Source organism: Centruroides sculpturatus, unplaced genomic scaffold (assembly GCF_000671375.1).
Source record: "Centruroides sculpturatus isolate CEXI.00-Female unplaced genomic scaffold, Cexi_2.0 scaffold277, whole genome shotgun sequence".
Taxonomy (NCBI): domain Eukaryota; kingdom Metazoa; phylum Arthropoda; class Arachnida; order Scorpiones; family Buthidae; genus Centruroides; species Centruroides sculpturatus.
In genome coordinates this window covers 729,803-739,493 of record NW_019392628.1, presented here as the reverse complement: position 1 = coordinate 739,493, position 9,691 = coordinate 729,803, and the positions used below count along the sequence as shown (strand labels likewise).

The 9,691-nt window shown below is 25.0% G+C and overlaps 1 long non-coding RNA gene across 1 annotated transcript in view; it reads right to left on the bottom strand.

Annotated features, from left to right (window-relative positions):
• Positions 1-6,490: 6,490 nt before the first annotated feature.
• The window catches only part of LOC111617802, a 26,436-nt gene continuing 23,235 nt past the window's right edge, over positions 6,491-9,691 (bottom strand). Inside the window, exon 3 of the long non-coding RNA XR_002755485.1 lies at positions 6,491-7,175. This is a non-coding gene — a long non-coding RNA (uncharacterized LOC111617802). The remainder of the gene's footprint in view (positions 7,176-9,691) is intronic.

Genomic DNA, 9,691 nt, shown 5'->3' with positions numbered 1-9,691 from the left:
TCGATGTTAAGCCTAACAAAGACTATTGTATCGTTAAAAATTATTTTTTTATTTTGTACAAACAAAATAAATATATTGAAAAATATAAAAACAATAAAAAAATATACTTCAGATGTTAATTTAGTATCAAAAACGTAAAATATTTGAGTAGCCCAAGACATAGCCAAAGATTGAAGCGCCACAGCACTGGCGAAAATTTAAATTTGCCGACTGGAATTCTTTCGGATGATTGACTTTCGGAAAATCGACGCTCTACTGTATTTGAAAATGATTTGCTCTTATACATGTTAAATTGAATACTTCTTCGAAAGAATTAGAAACAGTTAACAAATCATATGAAAGAAAAGTTCTCCGATAGACTTTGTTTCCGAAGAACTGCTTTTTTTTATGTGCTTTGTTAACTGCTTCTGACATTCAATAATTAACGATGCTACAGTACAGTACATGTCGCTCAGTTAACAGTTCCTTACTTGACTATCGCCCATTGTGAATCGCCCAGTTGTCGTGTAACCGGATTGACGCCCATGAGGAGGTTTTGAAAAACTTGCCATTACTTGTTACTTCGGATAAGAGCACGCTCTATAAGGGAGCTTAATGCAGCGATCTCGACTAGGAGAAAAAAAGCACAAGTATGACAGCAAGAATAAATTGAAAAGGTAATAGTTGGTGGTGGTGAAAAGATATAAACTAATCAGGGCATAGTTATGCAAGAAAGAAGCTATGTACGGTACTTAGTTACTTAATACAGTATATGCTGTTTCGTAATCACTCTAATTTGTTTTAGCCAAAACGTACAGAACTTTAAAATGAATGTTTACGTAAGAAAATGTGTGGAAGTATGAAAATACTATACGTGTCCGTTTGAGTCTAAAACTAATCTCATTAACTAGACTTGAAGTACTGTACATTTAAAACGTATTTTCCATTAATTAAACAGTATACCACGCGATCTTCATATTTACCTTCGAATTTCGAAAATATCTTACACGAAAAACGGTGGCTGATCTTTGTTCTAATTGCTCTGAAGAATTCAAATAATCCAAAGGCTTTTAAGAGAAGAAATGTTTTTGTTTAAAACAAATTTAGTTATTTAAATTGTATCCTGGGTATGATTATACATATTGATGTAATTTAAATGTAGTATCTAACAAGAAACTTAAAACCTACAATTGTATACTTCAATGTCTACTAGAAAATATACTTTATATTGCAGAAACTAAACTTTACTATTATTTAAGTGTAAAATCAAACTTAAAATTTCATACATTTCTGTTCATGGTTTAATGGATGTTCTGGTACTCATGAAATAAATCAAGCATTTTTGAATTAAAAATCAATACATTTTATTTTTGACAAAATTGGCACCACTAAATACATAGAACTGACTTTTTTAAAAGCACTTTCAAAGGGAAAAATCCTTTCAATCTCATTTATCATGGACCATTTCATCAAAATAAATTAACTATTTCACGAAAATACTTAACATATACATATATATAAGCATAAACTTATATATTTTTTAAACTGAATTGCAAATAAAAATTTTCTCATTAGGAATGTAATTTTTTCTTCATAATATTGCAATTCTTAAATACTGTATTATATATATAATTAGCATAGCAATTTCCATCAATGTATTAAATACCATAAATTAATAAAATTTATGGTAGTTTATGTTATAGTTGGAACCATACATATTTTGAAGGTATGTTTCATTTGTTTTAAATTTATTTTAATTTTTTATTTTATGTTATAGAAAACAACACTGGATAGCTATTTTATAGCATGTTAAGTTACCACTATTAATTTAAAAAAATTGTAAATGAAGTTAAATGTACAGTGAAGCATCAAAAATCCAGATTAATTATGGCTGGACCCAAATGATTTTCAAATATACATGTAAATTAGCATTTTAAGTAAACTCCAAATATACTCTAATTCTAGTTTAGACCAGTATTTCATAAGGAATGTAGGAATACTTACAATGATTTAAGATGTAATTTATAGAATCATTGCATTTAAAAAAATTACAGTTTAAATTACTAAGTCCAAAATTTAAAAACAAAAATACAAATTTCGAATGAATGTTAGAACAAACAACTGAAGGAGGAAACATCACTGGCCGAAAGAACAACAACAAAGTCACTATCAAAAGGGTTAATAAGTGTTTTTCAATGGCTGAATTCAGATTTTTGACACTTCACAGTATATATATACATACACTAAATTTAAAACTAAGTTNTAATTACATCAAATAATTTTAACATTACCAAGAAAAGCTTATCTATAGTAACTTTCTTCTTTTATAGGAATTGTTTATAAATACAATTATTCCACAATTGTTTTTTTTTTTCTGAAGAACTTTGATTTATTCTTTCATAATATTAGAAATTAAATCTTGCTATTGTATGATTCCATGATGATTTTTGGGATTTAAAAATTTCAAAAAATACATTTAAAAAATAATTTTTCAATATTTAATGATTTATTAAAACAATTTAAATGTATTTAAAGTTACAGTTCGTGATTAATTTAGTATTTAAAGTTATTTTACTTTCTGAATTCACATTTTAATGTTAAAAAAACAACAAATGGCATTTTTGAAAATATATATGTTTATATTTACGACAACGAATATTATTTAAATGCCAAAATCTTTTTACTTTCCAGTGTTCTGACAAGTTAGTCTATCATGAAATAATATTTAACCACTCACATTCTTGAAAAATAAGAATTTTAAGTTCAGGGGAAAATGCACATTTAGAAATGCCATTCTTTTTTCCAAAAAAATAAAAAAAAATTTAAAATGACAACAATTTCACTGTCTTCTGTTACAAAATGATAAAATTAAAATATATTTTTTCCTTTGTTTCATGACAAAATATATATAATTCCTTCTATAATTAAAAGTTTTAAATTTGCATGGAAGGAAACATTCTATAATTATATTTTGATTAGTTAAACATTATTAATTTAAAATGAATAGGGTTTTTCTTAACAGCAGAAGCCTTTGTTCCTGCATTTAATGATTATGACAAAACATTTCAAATTGCTTTCAGTTAAAATATACAAATGGGTTACATTTGGGACATTAATTTGTCACAATTATATACAATGTTGCTATTTAAGAACATATTCTTTCTAACTGATAAAGGCAACTGATATTAAATATTAAAATGATGTCAAATGCCAGTTTTTATGTATTAACAATGAGATGTTAAACAAACAGCACAGTTACAGATGAGCAGATATGTACAACTGTACAGTAGTTCTGTACTGTTTAACTACGTGCTTATTCTTCTCTCTCCACGTATCCTTTGTGATCTACGGGTGGTGGTTTGGGATTCTTTACACTGCTGACAAATGAATTCTTCAGGAATATTATTTCGTCTTATCTTCGCACAGGACAAATGAACCCATGTTAAACATTGAGAACATTCAATCATTGGCCGTCCAGCAAAAGGTTTCATGCAAAAACATGTGATGAGATCATAAGAATCTCCTTCTGCAAAAAATTTTAAAAATATATTATACTTTTGTAATTTACATATATAAAAGTTTCAATCAGTTCATAAAGCTAAATTCTTAAATAGCTAATCATTATACATCAATTGTTTTGACAGAAATGCAAGAGCTATTTCTTTAGTAATGCATTTTAAATGACATTATTATGAAATGTTCAACTAAACAACAAACAATGGATTAAGTTTCATACATTTTCAAAAAAAAAAAAAATTAAATTGCTAAGTTTACAAAAGTAAAATTGTTCCTTATTCAGCAGTGATTTTGACCATCCACAGTTTGCAAAGAATATAAATGAATGATATAGAACACAAATTGATTCATTGAAGTTAAAACAGGTATCATTGAACATATGTTATATTCAATTGTTCTTATTTTTTTAACACTTTAACAGGTGCAGTCAATTTGTTCGTGTTAAACAGATGAGACAGTATCACAAACTAACTGAACTTCTAACATTACCTCCAGCCTGTTTTGTTTCCAGACAAACCTTTTCTACATCTGCTATCCTTGCATTCTTTTTTCATCAGATACACAACTATTGCAAAAGGAATTAGAAAACATTAAAACTTTTATTTTGCTAGCAGGATACCATAAAAATAAACTTTACCAAATTAATCAAATGAATCCAATATTCTTTGTTTCTTATTACTCAACTCCAATCAAAGATGCAGAAAATTTGTCATAATCACTTTTCAGTTTTGAGAAATTTCCATTTACTCTCTGCTTCATGTAATTAGTTCTCTTCCTGTCTATCCATTCTTTTCCAAGTTATCTTTGAGAGGCAATATAGTCTCAGATGGAGATCCTGGACACTTATGGAATTATCTGGAGTCTAAAATTTCTTTGACTTCAATATAATAAAAATATTAAACCATGTCACATCCAGTCATTAAAATCTAGAATAGTGAAGCACCATAAAGATTTTGTGAACAGAAATTCAATTAAATTGATTAATGTAGTTCTAAATAATAATTGCCAGCTTTTTTGAGTTCATAAAAGGATAGAAAAACCACATAAAACTCTTTGAAACTTAATATTGCCAATCAACAAGTCAACATATATTATGAATATTTTATCATTTTTTTTTCTCTGCTTTTTAAAATATTTACAATATCTCATCTATAAATCTTTGTATATAGTCATTACTTTAGTATATTATTTTCTATTTTTGCACAATTTTCTCTCTCCATTTGTAGTAATATTTTGTTTAAAATTTTTTTAATGAAAGTTTATACTTGCTTAATATATTGTACTATTTATGTTTCATTTATAAGCAATGGGTAAGATATCATCCATCCATATGCCAGGATTAAAAATAATTACAAAAAAATCCAGATCCAGAATATAAATGAATTATTCCTGCCTGACACTTATAGATCATTTACCACTTTAAAATTTCTTCAAAGATTTAAGTGTTTTCATATCATTATTAATTGCTCTATTGTCAATGCAAGACACCAGAAATATTTATTATATATTAGTAATGTATCTTATGTATTTGGCAGTGACCATAGCACATACAGTATTTTTAAGAATTTATATACCTTTTGGATTAAACATTTCTGTTTGTAATTTCCTAGGCAGATATTCCTCAGTTAATGTCAAGCAAAAATAAAGCACATTTTGGGATCTAATTTCATTTCAATAAAATTTTAAATAAATTTCTTCTGCATTAAACAGATGAAGAATAAACAAATTATTACACACTGTTACATGCCTCTGCAGTAAAAGTCTACACTTTAAATGAAAAGACAATTTAATAAATACTCCTAGACTAATCAGATACATAATAGCATCATTCTAAAACAGTCTCAAAAAATTTTGAACAAATTGATCTGATTAAAAATATTAATATTTTTTAGAAATCATGGTAGAAATTTAATGGTAAATATATCCAAAAATTTATCATTTTAGTTTCAAAATGTTATTGTTATATCGTTTCACAATCATATTTGCATGAAAATGTAGATATATATTCCAATCGTATTTTTTGCAAGTTGATCTTCAGAATATCTTGATTTCTAAATTCTCTTCATAAAGTGTCAAAAGATCATATTGTTTTAGCCTAATAATAATGAATAAGAAATTGAAGAATTTTAAACTTTCAATGGTTTTAAATCAGAACAGTTTTTGTAGACATTTCTCCATTCTGATAGTACATAATAAATGCAATATCTGCTGCAGTATTTTTAATACATGTTTTAGACCAAACAGTCCCTATCGACAGATCATATTTCTTTTAAATTTATTTTTAAAAAATTATGTCTTTGATAAATTTCTATTTTAGTTCTAGAAGACTTATCATTTAATATTTAAGAAATATGTAAAAAAAAATAAGAACTCCATTATTTCATGGATTTTAGAACAGGATTTACTAATGTTCTGCAATATTACTATATCATCTTACACATTTTCATGGAAAAGAAACATTCTCTGGCAAAATGTAATAAGATATCAAATTCCAACACACTCTTTGATATAATAAACTTATATTAAAAGAATACACTATTCATACAGCCTTCAGGCACAAAATTCTTCAGTGCAATAATTCAAAAATCACTGCAACTTGACTAATTAGCATCTTTCTCTGTTGCCCCTCTTTTCCACAGAAAATGTAGCCCATTATCTTCCACTTTAGTAAACAATAATTGTTGCCATTTGCATCTATATTATGTTTCAATATAAATGGCATTATCTACGCAAAGTCGTGACATTTTACTTAAAAGAAATTAAGAAATACTTGGCTTCCTAATCCATCAAGAAATTATTTATATTTATATATACATTTAAATTTTCAAGCAAAAAGTAATTTGACTGATATTTTTAATATTCTAATTCAAAAAGTATTAAACTACACTTCTATTTAACATTAAAAAACCACATTTTAATTAAAAATTAATAAACCTATAATTTTTTATTCTTTATAAATTTTTCATTTATTCTACAATGATTAAATTTTATAATGTGGAATTTATAACTAAAAAATTTTTAATTTTTATAAATTCAATGTCAGAATATTCAATTTAAATTTTCAACAGATTGTATTTATAGGTATTGAATTTGGTAGCATAGGACATGAAGACCAACACTACAGGAGATTATAGTTTTTATTGATTTTTTTTAAGTATAAAATTTGATAAAAATATGCAATACAATTACATAAATCAGGAAATCCCAGTTTAATTTGGGCCACAATTGCAGAACTGGTAAAAGGTACGTTAGCAAGTTCATTAAAAAAACAAAAAACTTTATTGAGTTTGTTAGCAGCAGGTAGGGGCAGAAGGCCAAAATGGGTGACAATGCTAATTGACTGATTTAAAAGAAAAAAGTATAAATGTAGTTTTGCATTGCAAACAACATTGTTATGACTAAATCACATAACTTTCAGGCTTCCAAACTCACATTTGTATTAAGATCTCATTATCATATATATATATATTTGAAATACTAAATTGAGTGTAATACTGAAGTATCAATTTCAGGAGGTAATCAAATAATAGCAATAAATTGAGATTTTACTGTAGTTTAATAATTTTACAATGTAAAATAGGTTATAAAAACATTTAAAGTAATAAGAGATACATTATAAAATTTTTTGTTTGAAATATGCTGGCACTTGATTTACTAAGTATCTGCTCCTTTCTAAGAAACTAACAAAAAAAATTTCATACATTAATTTTATATTTCATTTCAAGATTGCCATCAACAAATCACTAGTGATATACTTTAATTTTATCTTTAAAAATTATACTGTATTTTAATGATGCAAATTATCACCAGTAATACATTAACAATTAGTATTATTTCAAGTGATATGTTTTAAAATAAAACATTCTTCATTTGTTTATAAATAACTTTATGGTATCATCATATTAAAATGAATAAATCAAGTTAATTAGAGCAAACAAACAAAAGCCAATTTATGTATATCAGTTCACAAAAGTTTTAAACATATATTTATATAAATTTGTATTATAGTATATGTATAAAGAATGATAAGACTGGTATAAATCTAATAGAAAATTTATATTATGCAAATCAGATTTTTCCAAATTGTATTTGTTTGCTTTTTACTATAAAACAGTCATAACAATTAATAACTGTAGTGTTCCATAATTTAACCCTAACAATAAGACATTCCAAAAACAAGGAGTAAGACATCCCAAGAAACATGTAATTAATTTGTATTCAGTTTGAGAAAAGCTAATAAAATAAAAAAAACAATGTTTCTAATATATTCCAATTTATAATCACTCCATTTTTAACAAAGTTTGCCATTTATAGTTTGAAAATGTTTCAGATTTTAATAATATACTATATTACCTTAAAGCCAAATAAAATTAACATTAGTAGTCCAATACTTGAATTTTATGCATTTAATTTGTAAAAATAACTATTAATAAAAATATGTTTGATATACATCATATTTAATTTTATATCAGAATTAAACAAATTATATTTGCTTACTGAAAAAAATTTTTAAATCATTTTTAGACTGTTCACATTAAAAAAATTTTATATCTTGAAATGTAATGTAATATAAAGATGATAAATCCTATTGATGATACAGAAAAGAGTCTTGTATATCATTGGTGATATGTATGATTGCCAATATGTTAAGTTTTTATTAAATACTATATTATTCAATATTTAATAACAATCATATGCTTTTTTATATTATTTCTTGAATTAATAAAAAATATAAAATAAAAATATTTTTCAAAATCATCATCATATAAATTAAATACTAGAATAATTTTCTGAAAAATGGTTACAGATAATTCTGATATATAAAGAAACATGTTCAGTCAAATTTTTTAATTTTTTGAAAATACTGACTGCATTATAAATATCAAATTCCAATTCTTTAGAAACCCAAAATATTTTATTAAATGCAGATACAGTTTTAAAGTTTTAAAATCTTTTCTGGAGTTAAAAATGTTAAATCTAGAAAAGTGTTGACGTTTTTATAATTTAACTTTAATAATTTCATAAAAAGATCAGTGTTTTAAACCAAAAGAAAATTATTTCTATTCAACTAGTATTTTCAAACTAAATACAATCATTATCAAGTCTACTTAACTAAAATATAACACAGATTCAAATACTTATGGCCAAATTAGGAATTTAACTATAGTATACTCACTCCTCTTAGCCATTGTTTTTTCAACCTTGGTTTGAATATATTAAATAAAAAAAATTCAAAGCTATGAATATCTAAGTTTTGTAAAAGCCACTAACCTTGACAACTGTTTACCCAATCTCCTGTGAACACAGTGATGTTATAGCATCCATAGTGTAAATAATATCCATACTTGTGATATTGATATAAATACTGTGTGGAGCTTTATATAGAACTTATTTTGCTTAATACTGCTGTATAATTTTTTAATTAAAAACTGTATTATATGTAGTTATGTATGTAGATGTGTTAAAACACCTGTAATCCAGTCAAAATGAACCAATTTATTATGAGAACATTTTCAACTGCCTTCAACAGTCATCTTCATATTATAGAATGACACACATCAAAATTCAAAAAATAAAATTTAAATAAAATAAAATCCATGCTGGTTGTCATATGCATAAAAGAATGCCAAAGAAAACAAAATGAATTAAAATAAAAATACAAAACAATATAATGGTTAAATAAAGTACATATAATAGATATAAGTACAAATAAAAATAAATATAAAAAGAAAATCAAAATAAAAGTAACTAAAAATATTATATATTGTTCAGTACAATCTGAGGTTTCAAGCATTTGTAGGGAAGTATCTCCACAGATAAAGAAAATATTATATTTAAATGAAAATTATGTTATCTTTCAATATTAAAAACAAATATAATAATAAGATGTTCTAACAAATAACATTGTGACAGAACTAAAAATTATTAAAAACAACAGCACCTGATCATGAACACAACCAAAAATAACCAGCAACTGTTATGTTTACATGTTTCAATTTAAAAGTGTAAAGTGGTAACACAAAGGCATAATTTTTTTTGGCTATACAGAAGTATAGCTAAAAAAATGTTGAAGTTCATTTGACACGTTCTATAAAAACCTTCATAAAAGATTTAAAGACAAAATAAAAAAAAGTATGGTGACAAGATGCAAAAAACAGAATTTTATATATATATATATATATATATATAAAACAAG